Source organism: Nicotiana tomentosiformis, chromosome 8 (genome assembly GCF_000390325.3).
Source record: "Nicotiana tomentosiformis chromosome 8, ASM39032v3, whole genome shotgun sequence".
Classification (NCBI taxonomy): Eukaryota; Viridiplantae; Streptophyta; class Magnoliopsida; order Solanales; family Solanaceae; genus Nicotiana; species Nicotiana tomentosiformis.
This window is the reverse complement of record NC_090819.1, coordinates 102,904,034-102,915,531: the sequence shown is the minus strand read 5'-3', so window position 1 is coordinate 102,915,531 and position 11,498 is coordinate 102,904,034. Positions and strand designations below refer to the sequence as shown.

The following is an 11,498-nucleotide window of genomic DNA, read 5'->3' as shown; positions in this document are numbered from 1 at the left end:
AGTTTGAGTAGTTGCGCCAGGGTTCTATGACTGTGTCAGAATATGCGGTCCGATTCAGTGATTTGGCTAGGCATACACCAGCCTTAGTTGCTACTGTTCGAGAGCAAGTTCGCAAATTTATTGAGGGTCTTCACCCTAGTATCAGATACAGTATGGCCCGAGAGCTGTAGATGGACATCACATACCAACAAGTGGTGTTAATTGCTAGGAGATTGGAAGGTATGCAGACTCAGGAGAGGGAAGAGAGGGAAGCTAAGAGACCCCGAGATTCAGGCACATATAATAATTCTTGTGCCCCAGTTGCAGTCCGTCATGGTAGAGGTTATATGAGCCGTCCTATTCATTCAGCACTTCCAGCTTCCAGTGGTATTTCGGTTACTCCCAGACCTCAGGTTCCATATTATGCACCGCCAGTGTCTTCTGTACCTCCTGTACGGGGTTCTTTCAGCGGACAGTCTAATCGATTAGGCTTGAGCCAGTCCCAGCAGCCACGTCCTCTGAGGGCTTGTTTTGAGTGTGGTGACACTCATCATATCATGAGGGATTGCCCCAGACTTAGGAGGGGTGCACCTCCACAGATTTCTCAGGCCCCACCTATTCCACAGGGTCCTCAGGCTTCTCAGGCCATGATTACTGCCCCAGTTGCCACTCCACCTGCACAGCCAGCTAGATGTGGAGATTGGACAGGTAGAGGTCGCCATAGAGGGGGAGACCAGGCCAGATATTATGCCTTTCCTGCTAGGACAGAGGCCGTTGCATCCGATTTTGTTATCATAAGTATTATTCTGGTCTGTCATAGGGATGCATCAGTCTTATTTTATCCAGGCTCCACTTATTCTTATGTGTCATCTTATTTTGCCCCGTATTTGGGCGTAGCACGTGATTCCTTGAGTTCTTATATTTATGTATCTACACCTGTAGGTGAATCTATTATTGTGGACTGTATGTATCGGTCGTGTTTAATTGTTATCAGTGGTTTTGAGACCAGAGCTAATTTATTATTGCTCAGTATGGTGGATTTCGATATTATTTTGGGCATGGACTGGTTGTCGCCCTATTATGCTATTCTTGATTGTTACGCCAAGACGGTGACGTTGGCTATGCCAGGTCTACCACGGCTAGAGTGGAGAGGTACCTCGGATCATATTCCTAGCAGGGTTGTTTCATTTCTTAAAGCTCAACGAATGGTTGAGAAGGGGTGTGATGCGTATCTGGCCTATGTGAGAGATGTTAGTATGGATACTCCTACTGTAGAGTTAGTTCCTGTAGTAAGGGATTTTCCTGATGTATTTCCAGCGGATCTTCCGAGTATGCCACCCGACAGGGATATTGACTTTGGCATTGATTTGTTACCGGGCACTCAACCCATTTCTATTCCACCATATCGTATGGCCCCAGCAGAGTTGAAAAAATTAAAAATACAGTTACAGGAGTTGCTTGATAAGGGTTTCATTCGGCCCAGTGTATCGCCTTGGGGTGCTCCTGTCTTATTTGTAAAGAAGAAAGATGGTTCTATGCGGATGTGTATTGATTACCGCGAGCTGAACAAGGTTACAGTGAAGGACAGGTATCCATTGCCACATATTGATGACCTATTTGATCAGTTTCAGGGTGCCAGAGTGTTTTCTAAGAATGACTTGCGTTCAGGCTATCATCAGTTGAAGATTCGGGAGCCAGATATCCCGAAAACTGCTTTCAGGACTCGGTACGGTCATTACGAGTTCCTTATAATATCTTTTGGGCTGCCAATGCCCCAGCAACATTTATGCACTTAATGAATAGTGTATTTCAGCCCTATCTTGATTCTTTCGTCATTGTGTTTATTGACGACATTCTGGTGTATTCCCGGAGTCGGGAAGATCATGAATAACACTTGAGGACTGTGCTTCAGATTTTGAGAGAAAAGAAGTTATATGCAAAATTTTCAAAGTGTGAATTCTGGCTTGATTCAGTGGGATTTTTGGGTCATATAGTTTCATGCGAGGGAATCAAGGTAGATCCGAAGAAGATTGAAGCAGTGCAGAGTTGGTCCAGACCGTCCTTAGTTACGGAAATTCGGAGTTTCCTTGGTTTGGCAGGGTATTATTGCCGATTTGTAAAGGGTTTCTCTTCTATTGTTGCATCTATGACCAAATTGACCCAGAAGGGTGCTCCGTTTGGGTGGACCGAAGAATGTGAGGAGAGCTTCCAAAAGCTCAAGACAGCTTTGACTACAGCCCCAGTATTGGTATTACCTATAGGTTCAGGGTCTTATACTGTGTATTATGACGCGTCGCGTATTGGTCTCGATGCAGTGTTGATGCAAGACGGTAGGGTAATTGCCTACGCGTCCAGACAGTTAAAGGTGCATGAAAAGAATTATCATGTACATAACCTTGAATCAGCAGCTATTGTTCATGCCTTGAAGATTTGGCGGCATTACCTATACGGTATCCATTGCGAGGTCTACACCGATCACCGGAGTCTACAACATCTGTTTAAATAGAAGGATCTTAATTTGCGCCAGCGGAGATGGTTGGAGTTGCTTAAGGATTATGATATCACCATTCTCTATCATTCCGGGAAGGCCAATGTAGTGGCCGATGCCTTGAGTCGTAAGGCGGAGAGTTTGGGCAGCTTAGCATATTTACCAGTAGCAGAGAGGCCTTTAGCCTTGGATGTTTAGGCCTTGGCCAACCAGTTTGTTAGACTGGATGTTTCCGAGCCGAGCCGAGTTTTGGCTTGTGTGGTTTCTCAGTCTTCTCTTTATGATCGTATCAGGGAGCGTCAGTATGATGACCCCCATTTGCTTGTCCTTAAGGATACAGTTCAGCACGGTGATGCCAAGGAAGTCACTATTGGAGATGATGATGTATTACGAATGCAGGTGAGGCTATGTGTGCCTAATGTAGATGGTTTGCGTGAGTTGATTCTCCAGGAGGCTCACAGTTCACGGTACTCCATTCATCCGGGTGCTGTAAAGATGTATCAGGACTTGAGACAACACTATTGGTGAAGGTGGATGAAGAAAGACATAGTGGGGTATGTAGCTCGGTGTCTGAATTATCAACATGTAAAATATGAGCATCAACGATCGGGTGGATTGCTTCAGAAGTTAGAGATTTCAAAATGGAAATGGGAGCGGATCACTATGGATTTCGTTGTTGGGCTCCCACAGACTCAGAGAAAGCTCGATGCAGTTTGGGTGATTGTGGATAGATTGACCAAGTCAGCTCATTTCATTCCTGTGATTACTACTTACTCTTCAGAGCAGCTAGCTCAGGTATATATTCGCAAGATTGTCAGACTTCACGGTGTACCGGTATCTATCATCTCTGACCAGGGTACACAGTTTACCTCACAGTTTTGGAGGGCTGTACAGCGAGAGTTGGGTACTTGTGTGGAGTTGAGTACAGCATTTCACCTTCAGAAGGACGGGCAGTCCGAACAAACTATTCAGATACTGGAGGATATGCTTCATGCGTGTGTGATAGATTTTGGGGGTGCTTGGGATCAATTCTTACCACTTGCGGAGTTTGCTTACAACAATAGTTACCAGTCAGGAATTCAGATGGCTCCGTATGAGGCCTTGTATTGTAGGCGGTGCCAGTCTCCAGTGGGTTGGTTCAAACCGGGCGAGGCTAGACTATTGGGTACAGACTTGGTTCAGGACGCCTTGGAAAAAGTTAAGTTGATTCAGGATCGACTTTGTACAGCCCAATCTAGACAGAAGAGTTATGCGGATCGAAAGGTTCGTGATGTTGCATTTATGGTTGGTGAGCGGGTATTGCTTCGGGTTTCGCCTATGAAGGGTGTGATGAGGTTCGGGAAGAAGGGCAAGTTGAGCCCTAGGTATATTGGGCCTTTTGAGATTCTTGAGAGAGTTGGAGAGGTGGCTTACAGACTTGCACTACCACCTAGTCTTTCTGCGGTTCATCCAGTATTCCATATTTCTATGCTTCGGAAATATCACGGCGATCTGTCTCATGTGTTAGACTTAAGTTCAGTTCAGTTCAGTTCAGTTGGACAATGATCTATCTTATGTTGAGGAACCAGTGGCTATTTTAGATAGGCAAGTTCAAAAGCTGAGGTCAAAGAACATTGTTTCCGTGAAGGTTCAGTGGAGGGGTCATCCGGTCGAGGAGGCGACTTGGGAGACCGAGCATGATATGCGTAGCCGTTATCCGAACTTATTCACCAGCTCAGGTACTTTTTCTAACTCCGTTCGAGGACGAACGTTTGTTTTAGAGGTAGAGAATGTGATGACCTAAAATGTCATCTTTAAATTTAATAATTAATTGTGTGTTCTAAGATCTCAAAAAGCACTATTTATCATTCCTCGACTTGAGTGCGCAAATCGCAAAATTTTCCGAAAAGTCTTTATGTGAAAAATGGATTAAAATATGAATTAGAGCTTTAAAACTCAACTGGTAGGTCCGTATCGTGAATTGGTACTTGGGCGTACGCCCGGAATCAAATTCCGAGGTCCCTAACCCGAGATATGGAATTTTGATGAAAAATTAAAAGTTTAAGTTTAAATAGTGACAGGATGTAGAATTATGTGTAAACGACCCCGGAATAGAATTTTGATGATTCCAATAGCTCCGTATGGTGATTTTAAACTTAGGAGAGTGATCGAAATTTTATTTGGAAGTCCGTAGTGAAATTAGGCTTGAAACAGCAAATAGGAATTTAAAGTTTGGAAGTTTGACTGGGGAGTTGACTTTTTGATATCGGGGTCAGAATCCAGTTTTAAAATTTTTTACAGCTCCATTATGTCATTTATGACTTGTGTACAAAATTTGAGATCAATCGGACTTGATTTGATAGGTTTCGACATCGAATGTAGAAGTTGGAAATTTTAAGTTTCATTAAGCTTGAATTGGAGCATAATTCGTGGTTTTAGCGTCGTTTTATGTGATTTTAGATTTCAAATAAGTTCGTATGATATTTTAGGACTTGTTGGTATATTTGGTTGAGGTCCTGAGAGCCTCGGGTGAGTTTCAGATGGTTAACGGATCAAAAATGAGACTTAAACAGCTGCTACAAATTTTCTTCTGATGTGCAATCGAGCCCAGAAATCGAAGGCCAGAAATCGAGCCGAGGATCGAAGGCAGGCTCGAGATCCATGATCGAAGGCAGGCTCGAGAGCCATGATCGAAGGCAAGGCTCGAGGGCCATGATCGAAGGCAAGCTCGAAGGCCAGTGATCGAAGTCCCAGGATCGAGGGTTATGACCAAGGCCAGTGATCGAAGGCCATAAATATCGAAGCCATGATCGATAGCCAGGATCGATGGCTGTCATCAAGCCTCAGGGTCGAGGGCCATGATCGAAGCTATGATCGAAGGCCATGACCGAGGTCCATAATCGAGGGCAATGATCAAGGACTATGATCGGACTCCCCATGATCGGACTCCTATGATCGAGGTCCAGGATCAGACTCCATGATCGAGGTCACCCTAGACAGATCTGTAAGTTATAAAAACAGGGGGGCTTCGTCCCCTTTCACTAGATGTCATGCGGTGTGATAAGCATGGCTAAAACACGGGATGCTATTTCGAGAAAAATGATTTCTTTAAAATTAAATGTGAAGGCTCCCGCGGTGATATAAGGAAATGAGATATTGTGAATTTATTTATGATTTAGGACTACGAGGCGGTACCTCGAGAGTGCTCTTGTTGATATTGATTTATGGCCATAGTGGCCTTTGATTATTTGTTGTGATTTTCTTGAAGTTGAAAGGAAAGTTTGTGTTGTTTCCACGAGATATTAATTGCAATTATTTGGTGTCATTAAATGTGACATACTATTTGATTCATTTCCATAGTCATTTTATTTTATTATATTGTTAAATATTTTACCATGAAATTATTATTTTCCAGTAAGGCCTGACCTGACCTCATCACTACTCTACTGAGGTTAGGCTCGACACTTACTGGGCACCGCTGTGGTGTACTCATACTATACTTCTGCACATCTTTTTGTGCAGATCCAGGTACATCTTACCAGCCTAGACGTCAGTGAGTTACCTGTGCACGGAGACTTCGAGGTATACCTGCCAGCGTCTGCAGACTCCGGAGTCCCCTTCTATCATTTTTATGTTGCTTCCTTATTTTCTTTAGACTCTGTTATATAGAGACATTAAGGATAAATTCTTAGAAGCTTGTGACTTATTTCTACCGGGTTTTGAAGTTAAAATTATTTGAATTGTAGTTTATTTATTTCAGATATTTATTATTATTCCGCATTGATAGGCTTACCTAGTCTTAGAGACTAGGTGCCATCACGACATCCTACGGAGGGAATTTGGGGTCGTGACAATATTGGATATTAATGAACCGTTTGGTGAAAAATTAATAGTTTGGGAGATGATTTTGTCAAGTACTACCAGTAGTTCCAAAATCGACAAAAGCAGAGACTGTAAAAGCTAGCTTACCAAAGTTATACTTCTGGCCTCAACGAAAAAGATTCAACTGACAAGAAATATAAAGTAAGAACAGATCCAATATTCAGTATCTTCTTACTTCGTGTCGGAAACGAAGAAGATCATCCAATAAAAGATGATTTGGTTCTTCCTGAACACTTGGTTATCAATCTCAATGGTAATAGTAGTACATTTAATAAGAGAAATATTTCTATTATTAGATTAAAATATAATTTATGCAAATCGCATGATAGAATTAAAAAGATATCATAGCTAACAAAAATGAATATGTTGATCAACTAAATAAAAGGTTGATTGTAAAATTTTATAGTAAAAACAAAATATTTTTCAGTTTTTGACTCAGCAGAAAATGATACTAATAATTAGTAGCAAGAAGAATACTTAAATACTTTAATACCGAATAACCTTCTACCATATATGTTTGTTGTCAAGTTTCTTATTTATTACTTATGTTAGTGCCACCGTATATATAGTAGACTAAGTTAAAATTGATCTTCCATTGTATATATAGGTTAATTTTGAAGAAAAATAAGCTTGTCATGCTACTGAAAAACTTAGATACGCCGAATAGCTTATGTAATAGCACACATATGGTATATAGAAGTTTTGACAATGACGTCATACATGCAAAAATTATAATACTGATTAATATGTTTCTAAGTATATTCTTATCCCTGAATTCAACTTTCATCTTCCGAAACTAAGGAATGTCCTTTTAAATTTGTGTGAAAATAGTTTTTAGTATGTTTATGTTTTGTAAATATAATAAATAGCATAAGGACAAACATTCTAATTATTGGACTATATTTACTACAATATGTTTTCTTGCACGAACAACTGTATGTTGCACTTTCAAAAGGGATATAAAGATCGACAACAAGAGTTTTGATTAAAGCAGAGCAACCAACGCATTAGGAGGAAACATACACAAAAAAATATTATCCACAAAAAAGTGTTCATTAAGTCACTATCACATTAAATACTTTTAAACTATAATATATAATTATCTAACTAACATGACAAATTGATCATTTGTGTAAGTTTTGATGATGTCCTTTTATTTTAAATTCATGTATTATGCTAATGTAAGAATATTTTTCGGTATTTAGATGATTGTTATAATATTATACATAAAATTTCTCTCATTAATTAAATTTTATTGTTCTTCGTATAAATAAATATTTAAATCGTCACGTGCCATTATTAACGTGCAACGCACATTCATAGATATTAGTATAATGAAATGTTGGAATAACTTTCGTTATATTTTATGCTTTATCTTAAAATTATTTTTGTCTGTATATATCTTTCCTATTATTTGTTTTATTTTTAACTTCAATCTCCCCCAGCTGGCTTGTTAACCATGGTCTCTTTATATTGTATTTGGAATGAATTTATATGATCGCGCATAGCGCGAGCAAGTTAACTTGTTTCCTATAAAACCATTAAGAAACAAATCAACAAAAATAAACTTGCACACCTAATATTATAATCAAAATATAAGTATGATTTATAGCATATTTGGCCGTACTTCTAAATCAGCTTATTTTGATAAGTTATTTTCTCAAAATTGCCTTTCAAAAAAAAATATTTTTGGTGAAAGCAGTTTATGTTTGACTAATCAATCTGAAAAGCACATTTGAGCAACAATTAGTATTTATGTCAAGATTTTAAAAAGTACTTCGAAGCGTATCTTTCTCAAAAATGTCTTTTAGGGAGAAGTTATTTTTTTCTGCTTCTCAAAAACTATTTATGCTTCTAATCATAAGCTTTTTTTCTCTTCTAAAAGGTTTGCCAAACACCTTAACTTTGAGGAAAAGGCACTTTTGACCCCAAAAAAAAGAAAAAAAAGAAGAAGCACTTTTGGCCAACAAGAAGCACGAACGAACATGCTATTAGAGTGAATAGGTTAAAGACGCCAAAAACTATTACCATTTTGAGAGTTTCATACCTAAATTATTGGGTATTTCACATAACTCCCCTGAACTATGAACTCATATTAAAATACCCCTAGAGGAATATGATCTACTATGTGAACATCACGCTCCAAAAACTCTTCCAAAGAGTTTCAAGTGGCAGTACATGTGGAATAAAAGTTTGCGTCAATAGGTTAAAATTCCCTTAAACTATCACTTTTTTGCAAGCTTCATACCTAAACTACTGCGTATTCACAAAACTCGTGTTAGAAATGGTTAGGTGGACTCTTTTTTAAGCTCTCACGCGCCTCTCAGCGAGTTATCTCAATTTTTTTACCTCATATTCAATCAGGTAGTTTTTAATCTAAAGAGAGTAATAGTCCATGGGGTAACGTAAACACCAAATAATTTAGGTATGAAACTCGCAAAATGGTGATTGTTTAGAGGAGTTTTAACCATTCACTCTATGATTAGTACTAGTTGATTTTTTTACGTCCATATACCAAGAATCAAATGTTATACTTTGTGACCTGTGCACATATCGATTGCCTGACAAGCTTCTTTTGTTGAGCAGACACATTCAAGAAGTTTGACACTTTTGTGAGAGAATCAATGGTAATCGATTCCCTCTCTCTAGCTTTACATTAATACATGGGTTGGTCGCTTTGTGCATCAGCTAATGATTCCATCACATTTTTCTTCATCATTTCTTGCATTGACGGACACCCAACAAAGGTCCTAGACAATGATTTAAAAGTAGACATCTTTTGTTTCAAGCTCTCATCATAAACTCTTGCGCGGTCATTAATATTGACTAGCTTACCATCAACTAAGTCCACATGCTTTAGTAAGTGGCTCATTTTTGTTAATTTTGAGAAAGCTTTTTCATTGCCATTGTATGAGGTATAAGGTTCTTCATACTACTCAATGCCATTGTAAGGCCAACTTAAAGTAAAAATAAACAATGCAATTTAATCGACTGAGACTGCTCTGTTTTCTGCTTATGCCGATTGGGTCCTCCATTATACAATTAAAAACAAACCTGGATCCGAAATTCAAGATATACAGTCCAAATCTTTTTGTGCAGCATTTCCTCGATCAGCTTGTGAGCATATATCTCTTTCAATCACCGGGAAACTGACGAGAAATCAAATATAAGATTACAAATCATGCCGAATAGCATAAGTTTTCAACCATACAGTAGGTAATTGCAAGACTGCTGAAGAAGGAGAAGAACAAAAGAAGAAAAGGAGAGTGAAATGTATTTTGAGGGGAAAAAGAGTGATGCACGTACCACATCGAAAATAAAGAGTAAAACCAGACTTTGTTACAATATAAAAAGGGAGGCACTGACTGTTGTAAAACTCACTCAGCCACGCAGTGAGCACGCGAACTATTCTTTCGCCTTTTACTAAAGAATACCGTGTGCGTGCTGTATTCAGTGGCATAAGCCTATTTTTGGAGGGGTTCTCTTCTTTGAGTACCCCCTACAATTCTAGTTTCAGTCTTGCGTATGTTTAACTCTTTTCAGTATTAAAGTAGCACACAGCCTGTTTAGATTAGTTGAAAATAACTTATTTAAATTCTAAATTAATCTCATCCAGCTTCTTTCTAGCTTTCTTTCATCTCTTAGTTATATGTGTTTTTCGTCAAATTGTGTGAAAAAAAAGGAAGCTATAGTTTTTACGATTAAGGAGTTGTTGTAAATCTCAAAAAATGGTTTACGGGTGCACACCCGACCTATATTATAAGACAAAGGCGAGCGAATCATCTCTACATCTCACACAGCCTTGCGATGAGTTAACTGTTCTTTTGCCGTTCACTAAAGAATATTGCAGTTTTCCCTTGGGTTTCTTAACTGAGTGTCCCACCAATTTTAGTTTCAATCTTGTACACGAATGATAAGACAGAACATTGCGCATCTAATAAGTGGTTGAGTGGTGGACTATGAAGACTAGTACCGACTTAAACAAACATGATAATCCGTCAATAAAAAATCAAAACATAAATACTTAGGAATAACAATGAAAAAACATTGTTGATGAAATTGCAGTCTCAGAACTGTACAATGCCAGTCTCACGGCCCTGTTTCCATATGCCATAGCCACATATCAATGCAACTCCTATATTTAAGAAAAAAGACGTAGGATCTTAGCATTTAGCAGAGCGAATTCCATAAAAAATTAGTACTGTGTTTTGGAAAACATAGGATCTTTGCAATGTGGTTAGGGGATTGCACCAAATGCTATAATTCCATAAGTTTTGACATCTGGTATGAAAGATTAATGCAAATCCTGCATATGTCTGCAAAGAGGAGGCACTGATCAAAGCCAAAATCCACTTTGAACTGTAAAATCAATTGATCAGTAACCCCTACTTAAAGATAGAAAATTGATGTAAATACCTTAATTTTTATGTCAAAAGAGAAAACTGTGAACCCAATGATAAAACGCTCACTTCTCCATAGCTACACCAAAATCCACATGGTTAGTATACTGGCAATAGAGGACTTAAAAGAACTGAGTTTGTATCACTAGGATCTAAACACTGCTTATCCTATTCAAAGAGAAGATAGCTTACGCACAAGATGTCCCATATCGGCTAACACAAAGAAAACCAAGAGCTGGAGGGATATAAAATCATAGGGAGGAGCATCAAGGGAACATACTTACCTGGACGGGGTCAATGGGTGATCAATAAGAGCCATGGCCTAGGTTGGTGACCTCCATTGCACTTTGGAGGGGTGCCCGCCTAAGGTCGGCCCTAGTGGTCGAGCCTACGTCATAATTTGTGGCAGCCGGGCCTGCGTTTGCGCGGCTCCTACCTAAGTCATCAACAAAAGTGTTTCACTCAAGGCATGAATATTGTGTCCTTGTGAATTCGTTGAGTTCCCCTTACAATTCTATGCCAATATTTGTAATTTTATTGTACTTGTTAAATAAATGAGAGTTTTGTGGAACTCCAATTTGTTAATTTAGATTTGCATGACATTAGTAACTCTAAGTTGTTTGCCTTTCTATATTTGGGCGTGAGGACTGAGGATGGAATTACTTAGTCTACTGTTGAAATTTATTCTAATTACTTTTAGCCTTTTCCTTCCCATTATTCACGTCTTTGAGAGAATCTCATGTTTTTTTTGGACCAAACAGTTATGGCAC

At 39.0% G+C, this 11,498-nt stretch overlaps 2 non-coding genes across 2 annotated transcripts; both read left to right on the top strand.

Annotated features, from left to right (window-relative positions):
- The first annotated feature begins 9,711 nt into the window (after positions 1-9,711).
- On the top strand, positions 9,712-9,825 carry LOC138898305 (U5 spliceosomal RNA). Its single transcript, XR_011410770.1, has one exon. It is a non-coding gene; the product is annotated as a U5 spliceosomal RNA (small nuclear RNA).
- Positions 9,826-11,004: 1,179 nt separating this feature from the next.
- On the top strand, positions 11,005-11,164 carry LOC117273500 (U1 spliceosomal RNA). The gene has a single exon (XR_004503504.1). It is a non-coding gene; the product is annotated as a U1 spliceosomal RNA (small nuclear RNA).
- The last annotated feature ends 334 nt before the right edge of the window (positions 11,165-11,498 follow it).